The sequence below is a fragment of the Drosophila biarmipes genome, unplaced genomic scaffold (genome assembly GCF_025231255.1).
Source record: "Drosophila biarmipes strain raj3 unplaced genomic scaffold, RU_DBia_V1.1 ptg000019l, whole genome shotgun sequence".
Taxonomy (NCBI): domain Eukaryota; kingdom Metazoa; phylum Arthropoda; class Insecta; order Diptera; family Drosophilidae; genus Drosophila; species Drosophila biarmipes.
Genome location: NW_026114537.1, coordinates 2,756,366 through 2,766,227, shown reverse-complemented (window position 1 = coordinate 2,766,227; position 9,862 = coordinate 2,756,366).

The window sequence follows — 9,862 nt, the reverse complement described above, 5'->3', positions numbered from 1 at the left end:
TAACGCTGCAAGGGAGACATCGTCGGCGGAAGCTTCCGCAGCATGCAGCTGGATTCAGGACATGCTCGGAAAGATTGGGACCCAGCCCTCAGTGATGGAGGGAGACACCTTGTGCGTCCCGAAAGCTCTACGAGAAACGGTGCTGAAAGAGAACCACGACTCACCGGCAGCTGGTCACGTAGGAAGCCGAAGGACAATAGCACGTCTGGCAGCCCGGTACTACTGGCCAGGCATGCACCGAGTCGCTCGATCCCACGTAAGAGGATGCGAGACATGTATCAGATTCAAGCCGAAACAGATGCAGGCGGCTGGAAAACTGATAGCGCAGGTGCCAGAGGAACCATGGGCTACAATATGTGCAGACTTCGTCGGACCCCTGCCACATTCAAAACACGGCAACCAAATGCTGTTGGTGCTGATAGACCGGTTCTCCAAGTGGACTGAATTGGTGCCTCTGCGAAGCGCGACCGCCGATTCCCTAAGAAAGCGTTTAGGGAACGCATCATCGCGAGGTTTGGGTCCCGAAGGTAGTCATAACGGACAACGGTGTACAGTTCAAAATCAGAATCTTCAAGAGTTTCCTGACCGAGATGTGAGCCAAGCAACAATTCACGGCTCCATTCATCTCGGAAGAGAACCCGACGTAGAGAGCAAACAGGCCAGAAAGCGCAGATAGCGCAGGCCAGAAATCATGCCGGCCTTAAATACGAGCGTTTCGGCATCCACAGGCTACACACCCTCATTAATTATACAAGGCAGAGAACCAAGGCGACAGAAAGACCTTAGGGACCAGAGGACAAACTGAAATCCCGGAGGAGGAGCCCAACAAACTCGGGGAAATCTTTGAGATTATAAGGAGGAATCTGGAGCAAGCTTCCCGGGATCAGGCTAGGCATTACAATCTAAGGAGGAGGAAATGGATGCCAGCGGTGGGCGAAATCGAGTTATCCAAGGAACAACATTTATCAAAAGTAGCCAAGGGATTCGCAGCGATATTGGGACCAAGATACGACGGAACCTACTAAGTCATGGATTTTGCGTCACCAGCAAATACGACACGTAAAAAAAAGAAAAAGCGAACAGCTACAACAAGCAAACACAACAGACGCAATAGAACATTGAAAATCCAAGGATTCTCAAAAGACACGACGGAATGAGTTCAAGGATAACACAAAGGATTATTAAAGGATACTACGAAAAAAGTCTAGGAATAACTCCAACGATTCTTAAGGGACACTAAGAAGAGACTGCAAGGAAAGCGTTACCGTTTTCAGACTAGGGTGAACAGAATGCCGCGCTTTCGTGGATTACTTCTTTTGATACACGACCGCATGTTCCTTGCTCTGTCCCAGGTGGTCCCACTGGGGTTTTTGTTCAGATCAGGCGGACAGTCAAGGCAAACGCCAGAAAGCTGCATCACGCTTCACTTCGGGAGTACTACGTAGCCACACCTCGTCCAGCCACGAAGGCAGCACATCCGGGAGTAGTGCGCAGGATATCGCCATCAGCAAGCCAGCCAGGAGTACAAGAGAGTTTGGAGACCAAGGATGGAGAATGAGAGAGGTTGGAGACCAAGGAAAGAGAAAGAGAGAGTGGACTTGCCGGGCAGTGCAAGAGTACCGTGTGCAAAGGGGAATAACTGGACTCCGCCGGACTTTAGACTCTGCCGTGAACTTTGGAGCCGGAAAGGAAGTGCCAATTTTCAGAAGTCGAGGTGCGACGGGAGCACCAAGTGACGTCGTTATATTTTACCCGCAATAAACCTACTACGAACCTCTGAATTCTGTGCATTCTCACTGAGCTACTGGGCGAATCTCGTAGCGAGCAGACAATAAAAATCAGTTCCTTACATCTTTCGCGCAAAATGTGAACGAAAGCAACTTTAACAGAATGGCAAAGAAGTAGATCTACCGCCTAAAGAAGGACCAGATGCGAAGGGCCATGGAATTTGAGTCACCAATAATTTGCAAAATACGAAACCTTAACGCAAAATGAAGAGCGGAACACGTCAACGTAAGCGAGCTAAAATAGAAACAAACGCAAATCACAAGCGAGCAGCTACAACACGCAGACACATTATTTCTTGTCGCAGGCCTTCACTGCTGAAACTTTGACCCATTCTTTAGGCGTTATGTGAGGAGTAAGTTGACAGAAATAGACAGATCTTGACCCGGCTGTCTCAGTCTCAGCTGTCTGAATTCGGAAGTTCCTGGTATCCCAATTCCGAACGTCTTAACCTAGCGATCTTGCTGCTTGTAAGCATCCACGGCGCTGCTTCCGACGGCTCGACTTGTCGTGGCTCCCTTGTAGTTTATTTGGTTGACTGACTATTCATTTTGATAACTGACTGATCTTGATGGTTAGACTCAAATCGTCTGATTCTCTTGCCAGTGCCCTGCGACTTCCCTTTCCCTTTTGCGCGCGGCCCCCAAATCTTTCCATCTTGGGTCCCTAGTCCGTGGCTGCAGTTTGACACACATGTCCTTTATACGCAGCTTCTCTTGTACTCCATCATTGGTCTCCAAATCCTTACTTTCTCCATCCATGATTTCCAAACTGTCTTGTTCTCCAACCTTGGTCTTCAAATTTTCTTTCTCTCCAACTTAATTCCCAAATTCTCTTTCCTCCCAACCGCTCTTTGCCGCGCCGTTACTACGCGAACGCCTCGCTAACCTGGTAAGCGGCCAGCCATCTGCTGTTACTGCTGTTGGAATTTGTGTGGAGTTATTCAACTCCGAAAAAACAATCTCGGAAACCCGCACCGGCTCAAGGAAACACGGCAACTTCTTTGCCACCCACTTTATCATGGACACCACCCTGAATCGTACTTGGTTGGCGAGAATGCGGACTTAAACTTCCTAGTCAACCGGCCCATAGCCTTCCCGTATCCCGGCCGCAGGTCGATAAGCCAACAAAGTGTTACGTACGCCCCCCAGAAAAATAGATTCAACGACAAATCTTGAGTCGGAGGAAGGGATGCATTTGACTTCCCAGACTCAGTAGAGGCAGAAAAAATTGCATTTCGACAACTTAGTACTCGTGATCCTCATGCTCTATAGAATTGTTTAGCTGTAGCCACCTATCAGAGGTGTAATGACCAATAGCTTACTTCGAAATCTTATTGGTGCAATATAAATGTGTCCATCGAATCAACCTAAGCCAAAGTGAACTTCGGCATAACCAACGGCTAATATCCTCATATAATACAGCCAGAACACAAGCGTAGCTAAAAGAACATTATAAGCATTCAAAAATGCATTGAAATACATTTAAGTCAAGTAAATCGATAGTGTTGTGCCTGATAAACAATTAGCAAAGACGAGTCTCTCCACCAACCGTTAAGGACGACGCATCCCACAGGCATATATTTTGTGTTTAAGTGAATTGGTATACTTAGGAGCAGCAGTCTTTTTTGGTGCACGGATATACTAATATCGCACTGGATTGAAAAAGGGGCTAAGTTTGTCGGAACCCATTTCTTTTCTTAAAGCGTACATATATAAATAACAGCCTGTTATTAACTTTTTGGTGGCGAGTATCAGCCTTGTAATTGTATGTTGAATTTCAAGAGCCCTTGAAAGGGGCGACTTTTGCAGTGACCTTACCAGTGACAAATTTGATACTCTCTGCTAGTTAAATAATTGTCAAGAAGACTACATATGCTTCAGCACTCATCCTCGGCATACGCCATCATACAAAATGATTCAATAATATTAAAATGTGTAAAAGAATTCAAAACCATGGTGTGCTACAACTTTTAGGGTGTACTGATGAAAGAAATGCAGTAGTATCGATATCAAGAGAAAGCCCGCTGAGGTATCGATAGCTGATGGTTATCGGTGGCCAGTGGAGTCAGATGCTAGATCGGCGCAGAAGATTTAAAATTGCTACGAGGGAGGCGACCAACGTCGAGGGAGCAACGAGGGAGCTTATACACAAGGAAACGCCGGAGAATAGAAGCGAGGATTTTTTTATTGTTTCCCAAAGTATGGGGGAAATGTGAGGAGTTGATAGCAGATGGGCGGTTGCTTACCAGGTACGCGGTGAATTTGCGTGCTAGTGGTAGGGCGAAGAGCGGTTGGAGAGAAAGAGAGTTTGGAGAACAAATTTGGAGAACAAGGGAGTTTGGAGACCTAGGATGGAGAACGTGGGAGATGGAGACTAAAAATGGAAGCGGCAATGTGGTGGCAGACGCATTGTCAAGGCAGCCACTACCAGTAACGCTGCAAGGGAGACATCGTCGGCGGAAGCTTCCGCAGCATGCAGCTGGATTCAGGACATGCTCGGAAAGATTGGGACCCAGCCCTCAGTGATGGAGGGAGACACCTTGTGCGTCCCGAAAGCTCTACGAGAAACGGTGCTGAAAGAGAACCACGACTCACCGTAGAAAGCCGAAGGACAATAGCACGTCTGGCAGCCCGGTACTACTGGCCAGGCATGCACCGAGTCGCTCGATCCCACGTAAGAGGATGCGAGACATGTATCAGATTCAAGCCGAATCAGATGCAGGCGGCTGGAAAACTGATAGCGCAGGTGCCAGAGGAACCATGGGCTACAATATGTGCAGACTTCGTCGGACCCCTGCCACATTCAAAACACGGCAACCAAATGCTGTTGGTGCTGATAGACCGGTTCTCCAAGTGGACTGAATTGGTGCCGCTGTGAAGCGCGACCGCCGATTCCCTAAAAAAGCGTTTAGGGAACGCATCATCGCGAGGTTTGGGTCCCGAAGGTAGTCATAACGGACAACGGTGTACAGTTCAAAATCAGAATCTTCAAGAGTTTCCTGACCGAGATGTGAGCCAAGCAACAATTCACGGCTCCATTCATCTCGGAAGAGAACCCGACGTAGAGAGCAAACAGGCCAGAAAGCGCAGATAGCGCAGGCCAGAAATCATGCCGGCCTTAAATACGAGCGTTTCGGCATCCACAGGCTACACACCCTCATTAATTATACAAGGCAGAGAACCAAGGCGACAGAAAGACCTTAGGGACCAGAGGACAAACTGAAATCCCGGAGGAGGAGCCCAACAAACTCGGGGAAATCTTTGAGATTATAAGGAGGAATCTGGAGCAAGCTTCCCGGGATCAGGCTAGGCATTACAATCTAAGGAGGAGGAAATGGATGCCAGCGGTGGGCGAAATCGAGTTATCCAAGGAACAACATTTATCAAAAGTAGCCAAGGGATTCGCAGCGATATTGGGACCAAGATACGACGGAACCTACTAAGTCATGGATTTTGCGTCACCAGCAAATACGACACGTAAAAAAAAGAAAAAGCGAACAGCTACAACAAGCAAACACAACAGACGCAATAGAACATTGAAAATCCAAGGATTCTCAAAAGACACGACGGAATGAGTTCAAGGATAACACAAAGGATTATTAAAGGATACTACGAAAAAAGTCTAGGAATAACTCCAACGATTCTTAAGGGACACTAAGAAGAGACTGCAAGGAAAGCGTTACCGTTTTCAGACTAGGGTGAACAGAATGCCGCGCTTTCGTGGATTACTTCTTTTGATACACGACCGCATGTTCCTTGCTCTGTCCCAGGTGGTCCCACTGGGGTTTTTGTTCAGATCAGGCGGACAGTCAAGGCAAACGCCAGAAAGCTGCATCACGCTTCACTTCGGGAGTACTACGTAGCCACACCTCGTCCAGCCACGAAGGCAGCACATCCGGGAGTAGTGCGCAGGATATCGCCATCAGCAAGCCAGCCAGGAGTACAAGAGAGTTTGGAGACCAAGGATGGAGAATGAGAGAGGTTGGAGACCAAGGAAAGAGAAAGAGAGAGTGGACTTGCCGGGCAGTGCAAGAGTACCGTGTGCAAAGGGGAATAACTGGACTCCGCCGGACTTTAGACTCTGCCGTGAACTTTGGAGCCGGAAAGGAAGTGCCAATTTTCAGAAGTCGAGGTGCGACGGGAGCACCAAGTGACGTCGTTATATTTTACCCGCAATAAACCTACTACGAACCTGTGAATTCTGTGCATTCTCACTGAGCTACTGGGCGAATCTCGTAGCGAGCAGACAATAAAAATCAGTTCCTTACATCTTTCGCGCAAAATGTGAACGAAAGCAACTTTAACAGAATGGCAAAGAAGTAGATCTACCGCCTAAAGAAGGACCAGATGCGAAGGGCCATGGAATTTGAGTCACCAATAATTTGCAAAATACGAAACCTTAACGCAAAATGAAGAGCGGAACACGTCAACGTAAGCGAGCTAAAATAGAAACAAACGCAAATCACAAGCGAGCAGCTACAACACGCAGACACATTATTTCTTGTCGCAGCCCTTCACTGCTGAAACTTTGACCCATTCTTTAGGCGTTATGTGAGGAGTAAGTTGACAGAAATAGACAGATCTTGACCCGGTTGTCTCAGTCTCAGCTGTCTGAATTCGGAAGTTCCTGGTATCCCAATTCCGAACGTCTTAACCTAGCGATCTTGCTGCTTGTAAGCATCCACGGCGCTGCTTCCGACGGCTCGACTTGTCGTGGCTCCCTTGTAGTTTATTTGGTTGACTGACTATTCATTTTGATAACTGACTGATCTTGATGGTTAGACTCAAATCGTCTGATTCTCTTGCCAGTGCCCTGCGACTTCCCTTTCCCTTTTGCGCGCGGCCCCCAAATCTTTCCATCTTGGGTCCCTAGTCCGTGGCTGCAGTTTAACACACATGTCCTTTATACGCAGCTTCTCTTGTACTCCATCATTGGTCTCCAAGTCCTTACTTTCTCCATCCATTATTTCCAAACTGTCTTGTTCTCCAACCTTGGTCTCCAAACTTTCTTTCTCTCCAACTCCATCCCCAAATTCTCTTTCCTCCCAACCGCTCTTTGCCGAGCCGTTACTACGCGAACGCCTCGCTTACCTGGTAAGCGGCCGGCCATCTGCTGTTACTGCCGTTGGAATTTGTGTGGAGTTATTCAACTCCGAGAAAACAATCTCAGAAATCCGCACCTGCTCAAGGAAACACGGCAACTTCTTTGCCACCCACTTTAACATGGACACCACCCTGAATCGTACTTGGTTGGCGAGAATGCGGACTTAAACTTCCTAGTCAACCGGCCCATAGCCTTCCCGTATCCCCGACCGCAGGCCGATAAGCCAACAAAGTGTTACGTACGCCCCCCAGAAAAATAGATTCAACGACAAATCTTGAGTCGGAGGAAGGGATGCATTTGACTTCCCAGACTCAGTAGAGGCAGAAAAATTGCAATTCGACAACTTAGTACTCGTGATCCTCATGCTCTATAGGATTTTTTAGCTGTAGCCATCCTATCAGAGGTGTAATGACCAATAGCTTACTTCGAAATCTTATTGGTGCAATATAAATGTGTCCATCGAATCAACCTAAGCCAAAGTGAACTTCGGCATAACCAACGGCTTATATCCTCATATAATACAGCCAGAACACAAGCGTAGTTAAAAGAACATTAGAAGCATTCAAAAATGCATTGAAATACATTTTAATCAAGTAAATCGATAGTGCTGTGCCTGATAAACAATTAGCAAAGACGAGTCTCTCCACCAACCGTTAAGGACGACGCATCCCACAGGCATATATTTTGTGTTTAAGTGAATTGGTATACTTAGGAGCAGCAGTCTTTTTTGGTGCACGGATATACTAATATCGCACTGGATTGAAAAAGGGGCTAAGTTTGTCGGAACCCGTTTCTTTTCTTAAAGCGTACATATATAAGTAACAGCCTGTTATTAACTTTTTGGTGGCGAGTATCAGCCTTGTAATTGTATGTTGAATTTCAAGAGCCCTTGAAAGGGGCGACTTTTGCAGTGACCTTACCAGTGACAAATTTGATACTCTCTGCTAGTTAAATAATTGTCAAGAAGACTACATATGCTTTAGCACTCATCCTCGGCATACGCCATCATACAAAATGATTCAACAATAATAAAATGTGTAAAAAAATTCAAAACCATGGTGTGCTACAACTTTAAGGGTGTACTGATGAAAGAAATGCAGTAGTATCGATATCAAGAGAAAGCCCGCTAAGGTATCGATAGCTGATGGCTATCGGTGGCCAGTCGGATGACATGTAAAATCGACGCGAGAGCTTTGAACGGCGGCCCGCTGGGTTATCGTTAGCTGATGGTTATTGGTGGCCAGTGGAGTCAGATGGTAGATCGGCGCAGAAGATTTAAAATTGCTACGAGGGAGGCGACCAACGTCGAGGGAGCAACGAGGGAGCTTATACACAAGGAAATGCCGGAGAATAGAAGCGAGGATTTTTTTATTGTTTCCCAAAGTATGGGGGAAATGTGAGGAGTTGATAGCAGATGGGCGGCTTACCAGGTACGCGGTGAATTTGCGTGCTAATGGTAGGGCGAAGAGCGGTTGGAGAGAAAGAGAGTTTGGAGAACAAATTTGGAGAACAAGGGAGTTTGGAGACCTAGGATGGAAACGTGGGAGATGGAGACTAAAAATGGAAGCCACGGCAGTTTTGGAGATGTGGATGGAGAGCGCAAGAGCTTGCAGACCAATTATGAGAAATAAGAGAGGTTGAAGACCATGTATGGAGAAGGAGAGAGTGAAGACTTGGCGGGAAAAGCAAGAATCGGGACTTTGCCGTGAACCCGCAATAAATCCGTTACGAACGTTAATTACAGTATTCCATTCCCCAAGTACTTCACAACTCGATGTAGATTTCCAGATCTTCTGGGTATAGATCTCACATAAGTACTTCTCTATAATTTGGACAAAAGTAGATACAGATACATTTTTTTCGTTTCTTAATTTCTTTACCCTTATTATAGGACTTAAGATAGAATCCATAACCCTTTCTACAGGGCCTGAAATATAATTCTTTTTCTACAATTTTTACTCCTCCACATCTTATTCAGCCATTCTTGCATTATAAATTGTTTTTGCAATTGCTACACTACTACTTGCTAAGCTACCAAGAATGCTGAAAGATGGCAGGATCGGCACAATATAAATTTTTCTTAGAACCCATTGATCGATAAATTGAATTTAGTGCAACTTTAATTGCACTCATAATATCAAATGATTTTTAGCAACATTATTAACAGTCGAAAAGTTTGTCATCTTTATTTCATTCTTTCTCTTTTTTCCTGTCCTTCTTTTCCGTTTCATTTAATCCTATACCAAATTTTTTTCTTTGTTTTCATTATATTTGTAATAAAGTATGCTGCTTCCTTTTCACTAAGACTGCTATCTGGTGCCTTGCAATATCGTGCTCCTTACAAGCTTCATCCAGAGGGTTTATTCCTTGATCATCGAGTTCCAAGCCTTTCTGTCACTTTATACCCGGTCCACAAAATTTTATTCTGGAATATGGGCTTCAAACGGTAATGTATTACTAAGCTTATCGACAAGACCACCTCTTGCTTACAGTTTAAAATGCGACTGAAACGTTTCCCCATTTTATCGCTAATTGATCATCAAAGATTTGTCAATAAATGAAGTACTTTAAATTGATAGATGCGTTTAATACTAAAAAAAAAAAAATTGTTGGAACTATTTTTGTACATTGTATATTACTGTTAGAAACATAACATAACAACAAGATCTTATTGTCAACATAAAAATATGAACTCTTTTTAATACGTCAAAGCTATAGTCATACGAGTATACCGAAACACTGATATAAACTATGAAACATTTGTGAAATTTGTTAAAAAATGGAGGAGTGTACAGTAAAATGATATAAAACTGGATTAGATACTTATAACCCCAAAGCTTACGAAAAAATTATTCATTCAACCCACTGGATTTGTTAAAAACATTCAATAGCCGCCATCTGTGACAATTGTGAATTTATTATAATTAATTATAATAAATATGTAGATTTGACGGTACCAGTCTTTCCGAAA